This window comes from Pinus tabuliformis, chromosome 7 (assembly GCF_031772625.1).
Source record: "Pinus tabuliformis cultivar Carrire ecotype Pingquan chromosome 7, CPIR1, whole genome shotgun sequence".
NCBI lineage: Eukaryota > Viridiplantae > Streptophyta > Pinopsida > Pinales > Pinaceae > Pinus > Pinus tabuliformis.
Window position 1 is genome coordinate 1,454,195,670 of NC_142293.1, and position 19,026 is coordinate 1,454,214,695.

Consider the following 19,026-nt stretch of genomic DNA (forward strand, 5'->3'; position numbering starts at 1 on the left):
TATCATGCTTATAAATTTGGATTAATGCAAATAATTTTTTCTTTTATCAAATATATTTTTTCCAAATTTATTGCGATATTAAATCTAATATATTTAAATATATTAAATTCAATATCTCAATTTTTAATATTGAATTTATTTTTAAATATTTCATATTTCATAATTAAAAATTTTAATGAACATTTCATTATAATAAAACATTTTACAATAAATATTTTATATTTAGAGTCTTTTACAAAATTTCTCCATATATATCTTTCTCATATCATATTTTAAATATTTTGTTCTTTTAAAATTTAATTTTTCATATTTTATATTAAAGTTCTCGTTATTTAATATCCTCTCAATTTTTCATTATAATAAAACATTTTACAATAAATATTTTATATTTAAAGTCTTTTACAAAATTTCTCCATATATATCTTTCTCATATCATATTTTAAATATTTTGTTCTTTTAAAATTTAATTTTTCATATTTTATATTAAAGTTCTCGTTATTTAATATCCTCTTAATTTTCAAAAAACAATGCACTTTTCTAATATTTTTTTATCATATATAACTTTATTTAATTTTAATAATTTCATAATTTTTTCTATATCTATTTTTTTATTTTTTAAAATATATTTTTTCAGTGTTACTTGGGAGCGATTTTTTTCAAATTTATTGCGATATTAAATCTAATATATTTAAATATATTAAATCCATTATCTCAATTTTTAATATTCAATTTATTTTTAAATATTTCATATTTCATAATTAAGTATTTTAATGAACATTTCATTATATAATAAATCATTTTTCAATAAACATTTCATATTTAACCTTTTTTACAAAATTTCTCCATATATATTTTAATAAATCGTTTTTCAATAAATATTTCATATTTAACCTCTTTTACAAAATTTCTCAATATATATTTTTCTCAATATCATATTTTAAATATTTTGTTCTTTTAAAATTTAATTTTTCCTATTTTATATAAAAGTTCTCCTTATTTAATATCTTCTAAATTTTCAAAAAACAATGCATATTTCTAATATTTTTTATCATATATAACTCTATTTTATTTTAATACTTTCATAATTTTTTTTATATCTATTTTTTTAAGATATATTTTTTCAATGTTACTTGGGAGCGGGAGCGACCATTTTCAGAAGCTCCGGGTTTGGAATGAATCCGGGAGCGATTTTTTAAAAATATATATATATATTTTTTAATTTTTGATACATATATGTCACCAAAAATACGTAGAATGATGAATTAGATATAAAAAACATAAAAAAAAACATAGATTGATCATTGAACCATATCACATCAATCATCTAGATTCTAGAAATTATAATTTTCATCAACCATGTCCACAAGTTAGTAAAATACATATTACAACTGCAACATAACGAGTCTCGTGAATCATGATTTATCAAATTCAATAAGTTTCAACTTCAAGCTTTCAAAATTGAAAATTCAATATATAACATTTATCATCAATGATCATTGATCACCGAAGTTGTACTTGTAAGCTAAGTTTAACGATTAACCATTACAAGAAGTAATATCTTAGATATTTCTAAGTCCTAACTTCTCACTGTTAACATGAAATGAAATGTTATAAAATAAAACATGAATAATGAAATGAAATGAAACAACTTTAGTCTTTCACGAAGCATCATATTCATAATTCACAATCATTACCAATGAGTTATAATTGCCAACTTCAAACTTCAAATTTTCATTGTCACAGTCATATATTGTTTACAAAAAATATCATTATGATATGGAAGAGTCAAGAGTCAAGGACTCAAAACTCAACAGTTATGAAAACTAAAATCTAATAGAAACTAGAAAAGACAAGTAAACTGTAAATCTACATGTGGCCCTTGCCACGAGAATCTCTAGGAGTAGAAGCAGGTCGTGGTGGTATTCTATGAGTCTCCCACACAGACCGACGACCAGAACTAGAACCTCCCCGTGAGGGTGTAGATGGAGGTGCCGACAGCAAAGGAACAAGACTCGGACCTCGAGCACTGCTATTGGATGGTGGAGGTGGAGGTGGCATCGCTGCTGCAGCAGCAGTAGCGGCTTCATCTTCATCCCTTATAAGTTCCTCTTCTAGTTCTTCAAGATGCACTATACCATCCTCCAAATTGTCATCCTCTCAGTGATTGTCCCAAAGCAGGTCGTGGTGGTCTTCTAGGAGTCTCCCACACAAACCGACGACTAGAACTAGAACCTCCACGTGAGGGTGTAGATGGAGGTGCCGACAGCAAAGGAACAAGACTCGGACCTCGAGCACTGCTATTGGATGGTGGAGGTGGAGGTGGCATCGCTGCTGCAGCAGCTTCATCTTCATCCCTTATAAGTTCCTCTTCTAGTTCTTCAAGATGTACTATACCATCCTCCAAATTGTCATCCTCTGGGTGATTGTCCCAAATTCTATATGTGGGATCCTCATAAGCCCGATCACAATAATGACTCAACAACCTCAACCTTCCCTGTCAGCTGCATTTGTAGCCCTTTCCTTTAATATCTGCCATCCATTTAGAAATATTAGCTATACAAGTCATGATATGACCCAGGTTATTGAATAAAGCTCAAAAATGGGAAATCAAAAATAATGTCTTATTCATGGGTAGAAAGGTTAGATTCTTCTTTATATGATAAGTTAAGAGAGGATTTTCTGTTGACAATGTCACTCAATCTGAGGGATGATGAAGGATAAAGCATTGGGATTGATCTTTCTTTCTCAATCTATGGGATGATGAAGGATAAAGCATTGGGATTGATCTTTCTTTCTTTACTTTGGTGATTGTTGAGTGAATGAATGACATTACCCCCAACTCAACCAACATATATTCGCTTGTTGACCATCCAAGTAACATTCAAGTGCTCTATACAATGAATGGGAGGAACAAAATCAAGCTCATCAACTAGTTTTTTTAAGTCAAATTTTTTTTAAGTGAAATGACAAAAAGGTCAAAAAAATAAAATAAAAAAGCATAACCAATAAGGGTTTAGATAAGTGCAAAATTGAGAGGGAATATCAAGAAAATCTAGTCAAGTCACCTTAAAATGGATTGATCTCTCATGACTCTTGAGTAAGAAAGTCCCAATGAGAACCGTATTTTTATGGCATCAAACTAACCATATTAACTAACCTTTATTTGAGAGAAGAGTTAAAAAAATTAAAAGAGGCCAACAATACCATCATTATTTATCTATTTTATCAAAAGAGCAATAGGTTTAGGTATCCCCTGAATTTAAAAACCATTTAAATCAAGATAGTATTATAAACCTAAAAAGATTGATTACATCAATGCTAAGATCAATTTAAAAACCATTTCAATCAAGATAGCATTATAAACTTAAAAAGATTGATTACATCAATGCTAAGATCAATTTAAAAACCATTTCAATCAAGACAATATTACAAACTCAATATTTTAAAAAGAAGGATTACAGGCATGGTAAGGTTGTCAATGAAAAGGGGAGAATCTCAACAATGTTGTAAACACTTGTAGATAGTCAATTATTATCATTCTTGTGTCAATGCAATGGACCAATAAAAATGGTGGGTTTTCAATAATAACATTACAAAGAAAATAAAAAATAATTAAAAAAACACTACATAAAATTTATAAACTTCAATTGAAAAATTAAGATGCCAAATAATATTACATGTTTTATATAACTTATTCATTCATTACCCACCTTATGACCCTATGAACTGCCACTTACCTATGCACTAACAACTGAAAGCACTTTCGTTTTTACCATTAAATTTTTTTTTTTTTAATTACTCCTTGTGAATAAGCATTCTAATACCACTAAAAATGTAAATTTCAAAAGCCTCAAAATCTTTTATTACACATAAAACCTATACAGTCATTTTCCTTGTTATATACCGTCATTTTCCTTTATATAACAAGGACAGGCCGCTAATAACCCTCCTTAAGAGTACCAAGGACCCCATAGTTACCAAGTTTGGCCATACCAACAAAAAAAAAATCATAAATCCGTTGATTCCAGCCCAAAAAAATCATAAATTCGTTGATTTGGTTTGATACAGCGAATAATCCGTATTCGATAATGTCTTGTCGCTCATAGATTCCAATTCCAATGGACTCAAAGCTTTCCACTGGCGGCAGTGGATTGTCACTTCCATTCAAGGTTCCAAAGTCCACTGCTATTTGTGCCTCAGCCAGTTTAAACACAAAAAGGAGAAAAGGCAAAGATCCAGCATATTAATCGTCCACATAAAAACGTGACATACGATACTTAATTAATTTGCCAAAGAAAGTGGTAATTAATGAATAATTCTGTGTAGTATGAAATATGTAATGATTATTTTATAGAGGTCCTGGACTTGCCCAACGGAGAATACAAGATTGGAGTTGCCTCCAACGGGGAATACAAGATTGGAGTTGCCTTGCCCAACCTGCCTTGGTTAGTGAAAATAATGTAGAGAAAGGTAAAATTAGTTTGGATTGTGTAGTTTTCATGGAAAATTAAAATAATACAGCTAAAGACAGAGTTAATTCAAGATACTTTGTGATGATCCCGGGTAACATGTAAATATAGAATGTTACTATGGTAAGAAACTAATGTGAGTTGTTAATTATTGTTTACTGAATGACATTATTTATTTATGAAATTTAATATATTGGGATATGTGTCCTGAAACGCTGGCAGCCTCTTGGTGGAGGGTTTTTTTAAAAGAAAAGAATCAGTTATGAAACTGAAAAAACTACCTCTCACACAGGAAAAGTCCTGGGAAGGAAAACCCCTAGGTTGTTGGGACAGACGGGGGGAGAAGATTCCAAGAGAGGAAAGAGAAAGAGAGAAAGGGTTAAGTCTGGTAAAGACCAGATAACCCAAGCACAGAGGTGCATGAGTCTTGTTGAGGGCTGCAGGCCTGCAAGACAGCTCGGGGGGAGAATCCAACGTGACATGGATCTCAAGGTTGGGAGGATAAGAGCAAGTATGATTGCAGGTGAACTTCTGGAGTAAGAACTCCTGTAACTGATTGACCAGGTACGAGCTATTTACAAAATTAGACAACGGTAAATAGAATACTGAAGTACATAGATAGAGTACAGTTGAACCTGAGTTTCTCTTAATTAGCTAAATGCAAAGGGAAAATAACAGTGGGTGTCTGTAAAATAGAAACAGTACGTACAGCTCAAATAAACATCTGGAAATTAGTTATTTAAGACCGTAAATGAGATAATCATTTGCTGTAAACAATTCAGGTTATTTATATATATATATAACAGTATGAAACCCTAGTGTGGTCTTGAAAGACCACAGTATAAATGAACAGCATTACACGGCACGGTATCCAGCTACGGCATGGCGCCTAGCCAGAACAGTGAAAGATACATTTGAAACTATCAGAACAGTAGAGAGATATAGTTGAAATACCCGTGCTGTAAATATTGATAACGAAGCAGTAAATAGACAAGAAACAAAACAGACCCCTGTACCAAGGGTTCGAATATATCATTACATTTTAATCATGTATGAAAGCAATCAACTGGGTTATCATGCTATGCTACGCCAGGACTCATCCGGCTAAACGCACCAGTAAACCCTTACAAATAATAACTGAAAGTCAAACATTGTGTCATTTCAGGGTATAACGCAGCCGTGGAAAACGGCCGCGTACCCTGTGTTGGTATAGCTATATATATAACGAAACCAATGCATATGATTGCTTACTAAACTCTGTAACGAATCAAAGGCATATGATTGCATAATAAACCCTGTAACGAACCAAATGCGTATGACTGCTTAGAAAACCTTATAGCACATTAACTCACGGTAACCAGAGAAATAACATTAAACTTAGCATTAAACGAGCTGAAAGCATGCTATTCTAAACAAGATGGATGGCGTATAAGGCAATGACGGCTTTGATACAACTCGACAGAGCATAGAAATGTAAACATTGTATCCACAGAGGAATAAAGGAAATGCAATAACATTAAGCCATATGATTAACCCCTGATGGGTACAACAAAAACAACATATATTGAAGGACCTAAGAACTGATAAGTGCCATATAAATGTTCATAAATCAAAAATGACGAGCTGAGAAGTTCTATTAAACATTTAAAAGCATGAGAAACAATTTTGGGTAAATATACAGACTTCGATTTAAACCAGTTCAGGCATGGAGGCCGTGAACCTTTAACCAAATGTACATACAACAATCGGCATATATGCCAGGAGCCACATTCTACTTAAGCCTGAATAAGTTAAATGAAATACAGGTTCCGGCATGAAGTGGCCGACCGCAAATCGTAACCTAGGGTTTGGAACGATTGCAGAACCTGAGACATATAAAGCAAAGAGTGCCATGAGACACTTCTTTGGCCAAGAGATCGACGCTAAATCAAAACTCTGATGCATAACCTTTCTCAAATAGGGGAAAATCTCAGTTCCGCATCTAACCTAGGTAAGAGAACATACCTGTGAGCGATTTGAGACAGCACAGTCATTCCGCAAGCAGTAGGAGGCCGTCGATGCGAACTCACCTGTGCATTGACAATTATACCATAGTTAGCTCATGAGCAGTCAATCCAAACTAACAAGTTCTGAGGAAATGAACGCACTGTATACACATACATGAACAGTCGAATAGTATGCAGGCGGCAACAGTTGTATTATACCTGAAGCAGCGAAGTAAAACCTGATAGGCGTTGCAGAGGAGGACCGCTGAGCTGGGGAGTGTTCGGCCTCACCAGACTTGCACAAATGAACCAAACCAAAAGACTCGGTGGTATATGAATCACCCACCAAACCCTTGGGCGATTCTGAGCCCTTAGATGTAGGTATTGAATCTCCATCGTCCATTCAAGCGGGAGTCTGGCGCGAAAACCCACAGCGAGTCAACCGAGGAGTCACATGGCTTCACGCCGGATCCACGCCACCTGGCAAAGGGTTGGTGAAGTGGTTTAAGTTTCCGTCAACCACCTGGCGCCGGAGCTGGTTAGGGAAACAATCCGGTGATGATCCGACCGTGACTTAACATTAACTTCCAAAGTTTACCAAACGATAACACCATATAGTATTATGTCAGGAGTGAGACATATGTATTGTTAAGGTTTGGTTTATATGATAGCGCATAACACTTAATAACGATGCCTCTGAATACCTGTTTCCTTCGCTGAGTAGATGGGTGGATTAAGGGTAATTAAGCCATGTAAAAAAAAAATTATTATTATTACATATTTATCGATGGGATCGTGACAATGTGGTATCAGAGCTAAAGTTTCAATACTGTGGCCTCTGGAGCAGTAAGATCCAGCTGCATGGAAGATCATCTTATATATATATAAGGAAGAATTAATTCAGCTAATTGATGTCCTTGTTTATTTCATTAGGAGGTAATTACAGAGACGATAATCAGCTAACAGTCAACAATAAAAGTAGAGGAAATGCAGGGAGCTGACAGCATTCTTCGGGAAAATCCAGAGCTGTGGGTACAGCTTGGTGAGGAGACACGCAGTACCAATCTGGCGATATTAGAAACTGTTCAAGAACTGAAAAATGAGATGGCACGTCTGCGAGAAGACAATGCGCGATTGACAGTGGAGCAGGAAAGAATACTGAAGAGTTTGTCGGACAGACAAAATCCACCGTTAGCCAATCCCAGTGCAGAACAGCAAAGGGCAACTGAAGAACGAAATTACCCGACTGCACCTGAAATCTCAGAGGAAAAGGAGGACCATTCTGACAACATATTAGAGCAACAGACCTCAAAGCGACAGAAAATGGAATTACAGGGGGAATTCCGAAAAATTAAACCTCCACATTTCGATGGGGAGCAGGAAGAAGCGGCAGAAGCTTGGTTAATTAACATGAACAAGTATTTCCAGCTGTATGAGTATGATCAGAATCTGAAGGCGCGGCTGGCCATCTTCCAGCTACAAGGCAAAGCAACCCTGTGGTGGGAAGAAACTAAGATTGTAAAAGAGTTGAGTGAGCAGAACATAACATGGGGAAAGTTTCAGAAATACTTCAAGGAGAGATATCTAACCGAGCGTTTCTATGATCAGAAGGCACGGGAATTCCATGATTTACGACTAGGACAGCAGTCTATGGATGAGTTCATTAACCGTTTCACTTCCCTGCTTCGCTATGTGCCATATATCAAGGAGGAGAAGGCCAAGGTGCAGAGATTTGTGAGCAGCTTACCAGCCTATATAAGAGAACGAATTGAGTTTGACAATCCCAGAACAATGGATGAGGCGATTCGTAAGGCAAGAATCTGTTACCAGCAGAACAAACAGAAGGGAGACATTTCAAACAAAAGATGGAATGAAAGGAAGGGTAACAGAATTGCTGGTAATAATAAAGGGAGTCGTGGTAATGGCAGCAAGGGTGCTGGTAAGGGACAGATTAACAGAAATGTAACAAAGGGTACTTTCCGGACTAAGCCAAGTGAAAGCAGGATCAGTGAGCCACCTGCCAGGTCGGACATCGAAGGGATGACCAGACCTCCAGTCCAATGCTGGGGTTGTGGAGGACCGCACTATGTTAAGAACTGCCTGCAGCGGAAAGGAGTGGACCAGATATCTCAGATCCACGAAGCATCGACCGTTGGGGAAGTGGCGCGCAGCGTACCAAGAATTAACGTAGCCTTGGATGACCGTCAAGCGGAGTACCAGCCGACCATGGTGGAGTTTGAAGGTAAAATTTCAAATCTTTCTATAGCTGTTCTTATTGACCCAGGAGCTACTTTAAGTTATGTTAGCCCAAAAATAGTAGAACAGTGTAAGTTACCATCTGAAAGGTTCAGGAATCCATGGCTAGTACAGCTAGCTACGGGAGCTAAGAGACGAGTCTTAGCCAAAATTAGTAATTGCTCTTTAAGCATAGCTGGACAGTCAATAACAACAGATTTGAATGTACTTCCATTGGGTTCCTACGACGTCCTGATTGGGATGGATTGGCTGGAAAAACACTGGTCACTGGTAAACTGCAAGACCAAAACTATCTACTATAAGGATGACTTGGGAAAGCAGCAGGAGTTGCAGGGAATTAAACACCCTGTACAGATCCGACCTATTACTGCATCCCAGCTAGCTAAATGTCTCAGAAAGAAATGTCAAATTTACGCTATTCAAGTTGGTTATGCAAACCAGAAAGACAAAACATCTGCACTGGACAATATTCCGGTAGTACAGGAATTTGCAGATGTTTTTCCTGAAGAGGTACCAGGACTACCCCCAAAAAGGGATATAGATTTCACTATAGAGCTAACACCAGGAGCAGCACCGGTGTCACGGGAACCGTACCGAATGAGCGTACCAGAGTTAACAGAATTAAAAATGCAATTGCAAGCGCTGTTGGATAAGAATTATATCCGCCCCAGCGTATCACCGTGGGGAGCTCCAGTATTATTTGTTAAAAAGAAAGATGGGACTCTCCGTATGTGCATAGACTATCGTCAGCTGAATAAGCTCACGATAAAAAATAAATACCCCTTGCCTCGGATAGATGAACTCTTTGATCAAGTGAAGGGGGCAAAAGTATTTTCCAAGATCGATTTGCGATCTGGTTATCATCAGATCAGGATTAAAGAAGAGGACATTGCCAAAACCGCCTTCAGAACACGCTACGGGCACTACGAATTTGTGGTGCTGCCTTTTGGTTTGACCAATGCACCTGCCACCTTTATGTGTTTGATGAACAGCACGTTTCACAGGTTTTTGGACAAGTTCGTGCTGATATTTATTGATGATATTCTGATATATTCTCGTTCCCAAGAGGAACACGAAGAGCACCTTAGGACGGTGTTGCAAACTCTTCGAGAACATCAGCTATACGCTAAGTTTAGTAAATGTGACTTTTTCAAGGAGGAAATCCAATATTTGGGCCATGTGATTACTAAAGAAGGAATTGCAGTAGATCCTGAGAAGATAAAAACTATCATGGAATGGCCCATACCCAAGGATGTAGCTGATATCAGATCCTTTATGGGACTAGCTGGCTATTACAGAAGATTTGTGGAAGGTTTCTCAAGGATAGCCTACCCTATCACTTCCGTACAGAAAAAGATGAAGGTATTTAAGTGGACACCGGAATGTCAGCAGAGCTTTGATCGGTTGAAGCATTTACTCACCACCGCACCCATCTTGAGTATAGTTGATCCTAATAAGGATTACGTGGTGTGTACCGACGCCAGTAAGGAGGGTGTGGGAGGAGTATTAATGCAGGAAGGGAAAGTAATTGCGTATGAATCGAGAAAACTAAAAGAGCATGAGCAGAAATACTCTGCTTACGATCTAGAGTTAACAGCTGTTATTCATGCGCTGAAAATGTGGCGACATTACCTCCTGGGGAGGAAATTTCTGTTGTTAACAGATCACCACAGTTTGACAAATTACTTCAGCCAACCTACCCTGAATGCAAGACAAGGTCGTTGGGCAGATTTCCTAAGTGGATTCGATTTCGAGATTAAGCATTTAAAAGGCAAAGAAAACTGGGTGGCTGATGCATTAAGTCGAAAGGTACAATGTTTATGTGAACTTTCAGTCAGCAAATGGCGGAACTCGCTGATTGAGCAAATAAAAACCGCAGCAAGTCAAGATGCTGAATACCAACAATTAAAACAACAGGTACAGCAATTAGTTAATGGAAGATTACAGCAAGGATATACACTAGATGATGCTGGAATGTTGTATTTTAATAAAAAATTGTATGTACCTGACTCGAATGACCTTAAAACTCTGATTTTGGACGAGTTCCATATCAGCCATTACATTGGCCACCCAGGATACCAAAAGATGGTCACTGCACTTAGGAAGGAATATTATTGGCCAGGAATGAAGAAGCAGGTAGTTGAGTACTTGGCGCGGTGTTTGGAGTGCCAGCAGATTAAGGCAGAACATCTGCATCCGGCGGAGCTGTTACAGCCTTTGCCTATTCCGGAATGGAAATGGGAAACCATTTCCATGGATTTCATAACCGGTTTGCCACGAACAAAGAAAAGCAATGATTCCATCATGGTGGTGGTTGATAAGTTGAGTAAAGCGGCACACTTCATACCTGTGCAGTCCACTTATAAGGCGGTGCAAATTGCTCACATTTTTATGCAAAATGTGTTCCGATTGCATGGACTGCCGAAAGTAATTATATCAGACCGCGATGTAAAGTTCACATCCACTTTTTGGAGGACATTGTTCGCTGAGTTGGGAACTCAGCTGAACTTTAGCACGGCCTATCACCCGCAGACCGATGGTCAAACTGAGCGAGTGAATCAGATGTTGGAAGATATGTTGAGGGCGTATGTGATGCTGAAACCAAACCAATGGGAAGAGTATTTACACCTGGTCGAATTCGCATATAATAACGGATATCACACGTCAACACAGCTAAGTCCCTTTGAGGTCCTGTATGGGCGAAAATGTCGCACACCCTCAAGTTGGGGTGGACCCGAGGATAAGCTGAGTTTGGGTCCGGAAATGCTTAAAGAAATGGAAGACATGGTGAAAAAGGTGCGTGCCAATTTAAAGGCTGCACAGGACAGACATAAAAGTTTTGTGGACGGGAAAAGAAGATTCAAAGAATATCAGGTTGGTGACCATGTGTTTGTGAGGATCCAAGCCAAAAGAAGCACACTGCAGTGGAGCGGATGCGCCAAGCTGGCTCCTCGGTACTTTGGACCTTTTCAGATCTTGGCTAGAGTGGGGCCGGTGGCTTACCAACTCGTCTTGCCAAGTCATATTAAGATTCACAATGTTTTCCACGTTTCTGTTCTAAAGAAATATGTATACGACCCTAAACATGTGATCAGATGGCAAGATGTTCAGGTAAGAATTAATCCGGTTGTTTTGATTATGCAGATATACTCAACAGAAACTGACTGAAGGTATTGATTGTCTGCAGGTCGAACCGGAAGGCGAGGTTCTGGTCGAACCACAAAGCATTCTCGACCGGAGAGAAGTGCGGCTGCGAAAACGGGTTATTACCCAAGTTAAAGTGTTGTGGCAGCACTATGGGCCTGAGGAGGCTACTTGGGAAGACGAGGAACTCATTAGAAAAGTTTACCCAGACTTATTTAAAGGGAATAGACATCGGGACTATGTCCAATCCCAGGGGGGGGAGATGTGATGATCCCGGGTAACATGTAAATATAGAATGTTACTATGGTAAGAAACTAATGTGAGTTGTTAATTATTGTTTACTGAATGACATTATTTATTTATGAAATTTAATATATTGGGATATATGTCCTGAAATGCTGGCAGCCTCTTGGTGGAGGATTTTTTTAAAAGAAAAGAATCAGTTATGAAACTGAAAAAACTACCTCTCACACAGGAAAAGTCCTGGGAAGGAAAACCCCTGGGCTGTTGGGACAGACGGGGGGAGAAGATTCCAAGAGAGGAAAGAGAAAGAGAGAAAGGGTTAAGTCTGGTAAAGACCAGATAACCCAAGCACAAAGGTGCATGAGTCTTGTTGAGGTCTACAGGCCTGCAAGACAGCTCGGGGGGAGAATCCAACGTGACATGGATCTCAAGGTTGGGAGGATAAGAGCAAGTATGATTGCAGGTGAACTTCTGGAGTAAGAACTCCTGTAACTGATTGACCAGGTACGAGCTATTTACAAAATTAGACAACGGTAAATAGAATATTGAAGTACATAGATAGAGTACAGTTGAACCTGAGTTTGTCTTAATTAGCTAAATGCAAAGGGAAAATAACAATGGGTGTCTGTAAAATAGAAACAGTACGTACAGCTCAAATAAACATCTGGAAATTAGTTATTTAAGACCGAAAACGAGATAATCATTTGCTGTAAACAATTCAGGTTATTTATATATATATATATATAACAGTATGAAACCCTAGTGTGGCACTGAAAGACCACAGTATAAATGAACAGCATTACACGGCACGGTATCCAGCTACGGCATGGCGCCTAGCCAGAATAGTGAAAGATACATTTGAAACTATCAGAACAGTAGAGAGATATAGTTGAAATACCCGTGCTGTAAATATTGATAACGAAGCAGTAAATAGACAAGAAACAAAAGAGACCCCTGTACCAAGGGTTAGAATATATCATTACATTTTAATCATGTATGAAAGCAATCAACTGGGTTATCATGCTATGCTACGCCAGGACTCATCCGGCTAAACGCACCAGTAAACCCTTACAAATAATAACTGAAAGTCAAACATTGTGTCATTTCAGGGTATAACGCAGCCGTGGAAAACAGCCGCGTACCCTGTGTTGGTATAGCTATATATATAACGAAACTAATGCATATGATTGCTTACTAAACTCTGTAACGAATCAAAGGCATATGATTGCATAATAAACCCTGTAACGAACCAAATGCGTATGATTGCTTAGAAAACCTTATAGCACATTAACTCACGGTAACCAGAGAAATAACATTAAACTTAGCATTAAACGAGCTGAAAGCATGCTATTCTAAACAAGATGGATGGCGTATAAGGCAATGACGGCTTTGATACAACTCGACAGAGCATAGAAATGTAAACATTGTATCCACAGAGGAATAAAGGAAATGCAATAACATTAAGCCATATGATTAACCCCTGATGGGTACAGCAAAAACAACATATATTGAAGGACCTGAGAACCGATAAGTGCCATATAAATGTTCATAAATAAAAAACGACGAGCTGAGAAGTTCTATTAAACATTTAAAAGCATGAGAAACAATTTGGGGTAAATATACAGACTTCGATTTAAACCAGTTCAGGCATGGAGGCCGTGAACCCTTAACCAAATGTACATACAACAATCGGCATATATGCCAGGAGCCACATTCTACTTAAGCCTGAATAAGTTAAATGAAATACAGGTTCCGGCATGAAGTGGCCGACCGCAAATCGTAACCTAGGGTTTGGAACGATTGCAGAACCTGAGACATATAAAACAGAGAGCGCCATGAGACACTTCTCTGGCCAAGAGATCGACGCTAAATCAAAACTCTGATGCATAACCTTTCTCAAATAGGGGAAAATCTCAGTTCCGCATCTAACCTAGGTAAGAGAACATACCTGTGAGCGATTTGAGACAGCACAGTCATTCCGCAAGCGGTAGGAGGCCGTCGATGCGAACTCACCTGTGCATTGACAATTATACCATAGTTAGCTCATGAGCAGTCAATCCAAACTAACAAGTTCTGAGGAAATGAACGCACTGTATACACATACATGAACAGTCGAATAGTATGCAGGCAGCAACAGTTGTATTATACCTGAAGCAGTGAAGTAAAACCTGATAGGCGTTGCAGAGGAGGACCGCTGAGCTGGGGAGTGTTCGGTCTCACCAGACTTGCACAAATGAACCAAACCAAAAGACTCGGTGGTATATGAATCACCCACCAAACCCTTGGGCGATTCTGAGCCCTTAGATGTAGGTATTGAATCTCCATCGTCCATTCAAGCGGGAGTCTGGCGCGAAAACCCACAGCGAGTCAACAGAGGAGTCACATGGCTTCACGCCGGATCCACGCCACCTGGCAAAGGGTTGGTGAAGTGGTTTAAGTTTCCGTCAACCACCTGGCGTCGGAGCTGGTTAGGGAAACAATCCGATGATGATCCGACCGTGACTTAACATTAACTTCCAAAGTTTACCAAACGATAACACCATATAGTATTATGTCAGGAGTGAGACATATGTATTGTTAAGGTTTGGTTTATATGATAGCGCATAACACTTAATAACGATGCCTCTGAATACCTGTTTCCTTCGCTGAGTAGATGGGTGGATTAAGGGTAATTAAGCCATGTAAAAAAAAATTTATTATTATTACATATTTATCGATGGGATCGTGACATACTTGGATGGAAAACTTGATATGTAATCTACATAGACCAACTCCCAAGGCTTCTTATGGTAGCTAGAGCGTAATAATGCAGCTAAAGACAAAGTTAATTCAAGATACTTGGATGGAAAACTTGATATGTAATCCACGTAGACTAACTCCCAAGGCTTCTTATGGTAGCTAGAGTGTGCTTCTTGATGGTTGGTTTAACAATGGTACAAGTATTGCCCAATATCTGTTGAAGGTACACATCGCTGATTGGAAAGATCTATCAATGGACTATAGAGTGTACAACACTTTCTTCTTGATGTTTGGTTTAATAATGACACATGGTTGGTTTAATAATGACAGAAGTATTGCACAATATCTGTTTAGGATAGACAATAGCTGATTGGAAAGAACTATCAATGGACTATAACTTTTGACCCGCCCACCAAATTTCTAAAGAAATTGTTTAGGGTCTCAAAATGGCCCTGTAAGTTTGGTTCACAAAAATCATAAAAAAATTCCAAAAATATAAAGAATTATTGTGATAGTGTTAGAGGTGGATGGCCACCGATATCCAAGGGATAATAGTCTTTAACATTTCATTTTCCAGAATCCCACTGACATAGAATTATGAATAACAAAAAAATCATATGGTTTCATTTTCCAGAATCCCACTAACATAGAATTATGAACATAATTATGAACATAAAAAATCATATGGTTTCTCTAGATTCATCAAGATCATTGATATAAGATGATCATCATTATTTGAAAATTCCTTTCTACATTCACATAATTATTCACATAATTTTAAATATAATGTAGCTAAAGACAAAGTTAATGCGAGAATTAGCTTTTATAATTTTTTAAAGATTAATTAGCAAATTAGTAATACTCATTTTAAATAAATATAATGCAGCTAAAGACAAAGTTAATGCGAGAATTAGCTTTTACAATTTTTTAAAGATTAATTAGCAAATTAGTAATTCTAGTATGAAAAACAAAAAAAATATAAAATGGCAAAAACAATTTGCTATAATATATATATATATATATATATATCAAAAATTATAAAATAGCAAATTAGTTGAAAACCAATAACTAAAAAATTATAAAATAACTCTTGTACAAAAAATTATATATATAACTCTTAAATTATAAAATAGCGAATTAGTTGAAAACCAATAAAGAAAAAATTATAAAATAACTCTTGTATAAAAAATTATAGATAGATATAATTCTTACTTTACCAAAAATTATAAAATAGCAAATTAGTTGAAAACCAACAACTCTGATATAAAAAATAAGAAAAAATTTATAAAATAGCAAATTAGTTGAAAACCAATAACTCTTGTATAAAAAATAAGAAAAAATTATAAAATAACTGTTGTATAAAAAATAAGAAAAAATTATAAAATAACTGTTGAACCAATAACTCTTGTATAAAAAATAAGAAAAAATTATAAAATAACTGTTGTATAGAAAATAAGAAAAAATTATAAAATAACTGTTGTATAGAAAATAAGAAAAAATTATAAAATAACTGTTGTATAAAAAATAAGAAAAAATTATAAAATAACTGTTGTATAAAAAATAAGAAAAAATTATAAAATAACTGATGTATAAAAAATAACTTTTCCAAAAATTATAAAATAGCAAATTGGTTGAAACCAATAACTCTTGTATAAAAAATAAAAAATGATAACTTGTATAAAAAATAAAAAATAATAACTTCTATATAAGGAAGAAAAAAATAAAACTCCAAGTTTAATATTAGAAAAAAAAATTATAAAATTATAAAATCGCTAACCTTAATTGCAAATCCATAATCCATCTTTTTGTGAGTGAAAAATTTAATAAATTATAATTACAGTTTGTAATCCATATTTTTGTGAGTGAAAAATTTAATAAATTATAATTACAGTTTGGAATATAATGATGGTGCATGTACATATATAAAGTATTTGCAGACGTATAATATCTCATTTTTTTCGTATTTTATATTATCTATTTTTTAATCAAATTCGGATTCAAATTTGGTAATTACTAAGAAAACCAACAAAAGTTACCGACCACCCAAAAAGAGACGATACTATTTCTGAAAAGATGCTCGACTAGAAACGAAAAACCTTACCAAACTGAATTTGTCCTTGGCCTAGGACCAATCCAATAAAGCAGTAGCTCAAGACGTTAAGATTTGGAAAATAAAAAAAAAATCTTCTGTACCAAATATTGTTACAATGCCTTTTTCCATTTTTTTTTTTCCAAAGATTTTTTTTTTAAATTAAACCAAATATTGTTACCATGCCTTTTTCCATTAATTTTTTTTTAAGATTTTTTAAATTAACCTTTTTTCCATTAATTTTTTTTTTTAATTAACGTATTCCGTTTTTCCATTAATTTTTTTTTTAATTAAATTATTCCGTTAACGTTAATGGAAGGATACTTACTTCGGTTAATTCATATGCAATGTGATTCATTTGCCACAAACGTTGAATAGTACTTTGTGCGATGGATATATTGCCTGCCTACAAAACTATGGCTTGTAATGTGGTGAAAATTGTAATGGATGGAGTGAATCTCACTCCTTATAATCCATTTTTCTAATGGTTGGCCTTTGGAGATCGGATTGTTTTCTCAAGTTGCTTTAATGGACGAAAGGTTAAAATCAATTCATGGTTCCCGCTGCCTCGTAGCTTGGTTCACCAAATGAATTTAAAAGATATTGAGTATTTAGAGTAAGACTATCATCGACAGCTTGTGAAACGATCAACATTGACATTATCCTGAACAAAATAACACAATTTTACATCTACCACTCAAATACCAAAATTTCTGCGCTTCTGTCTACAGAACTAAGAACTAAGAGGCTATAAATTCTTACAATTTGGAGCTCTATTTCAACTGCTTGGACGTGGACGATAGCCAAAGCTGACTGATCTTGCTAGGTTTGACCGCTATTCGCTCATTCACATTTATGCAAATTCTAACTTTCATTTTATAAAGAACCTTTGACCAAGAGCTGTTAACCGAAGCGAATGACCCACTAAAACTATGGACATAAAATGAAAAACTAACTTGGCCTTTACTCACAGTAACATAAACTACATCTGGGACCGGAACAACAAAAAAAGCTGAGAACGCTGCATCTTTCCAACGAATGGTCAATATCGCTACTGCCACTCGCGGCCTGCTTTCCTTGAGGCAACGCAATTGCTCACACAATGGATGACTTATATACTCTATCATTACATAGTTTGCAGAAATAATGGTTATTCATAGGTTTCACAAGACCTTGTCTGTTCCACAAAAGGTTCAGTCAACCACTATTTTTCAAACGTCAACCTCAGCAACAAGTAAATTTAAGACGACCATTCATTGTCTTCTTACAAAATATTTACATGAAAACGTAAGCAGTATACACCATGTGTTTCTTTCCCATTCTACCGGCCATTAAGTGATTTATTTTCATAATATAAGAAGAGAAATGTAAACATACCCTGGTTTTTTTTCTTTTCAATTCTACCCATTCCATACAGCTCTGTCCTGTACCGTCTCCAACATTTTCGCCTCCACTAACTGTATAGCCATAACAAATATTTATTACACAAAAGGCGAACAATGCAGCTAATTTTTCTAAGAGAAAACCGTAGAAGTGTTTTACCTGAATTCCAGAAGTCCCTGGTACACACAGCCATGGCGCCATGGATTTCAGAAATTTTATTTTGAAACACTGGTGATGCCGATTCAAATGATAACGAGTGAAATGAAAAGATACTGTTAGAGAGAGATATAGATGGTGGGTGTCACCGGTCTTAACAGTCACACACTTTAACACTCTGAAAACTTACAGGCGTGCCTTTCACGCCACTGCCGCGTCGCACAGGTGATGTCCTTCAGTCTTATCAGTCACAAACCTAACACTATGAAAACTTGAAATCTGTCAATCCAACAGTGTACAGTCACATCAAATACAATAGGGTACACCACCAATTGTCACTACAATACAGTGTATAGTCACATCAAATCATGTTTTAAAACTCAGTACAGTGCCAGCATTAAATATTTTAGAGCCGCCACCGATTGCGGACTTAATGGGGATGATAGGTAATGGAGGATGATATACAGTGCGTTAAATTTAAATTGTTCTCCAAGCTAACACCCTGTATACCACCCATGATAAGACACGGCCCTGGGCTATGGACTGTTGTGTAAAATTGCTG

The 19,026-nt window shown here is 36.3% G+C and overlaps 1 long non-coding RNA gene across 2 annotated transcripts in view; it reads right to left on the minus strand.

Annotated features, from left to right (window-relative positions):
• Positions 1-18,809, minus strand: part of LOC149253199 (uncharacterized) — a 60,926-nt gene extending 42,117 nt beyond the window's left edge. Inside the window, exons 1-4 of one of the 2 annotated variants that reach the window (XR_016266144.1) lie at positions 18,468-18,809; positions 18,303-18,382; positions 14,046-14,110; positions 13,671-13,906 (exon numbers count right to left, since the gene is read on the minus strand). This is a non-coding gene — a long non-coding RNA (uncharacterized LOC149253199). Of the gene's footprint in view, positions 1-13,670; positions 13,907-14,045; positions 14,111-18,302; positions 18,383-18,467 lie in introns of those variants that run through there. The other variant, XR_016266145.1, reaches the window with a different exon arrangement.
• Positions 18,810-19,026: the final 217 nt, after the last annotated feature.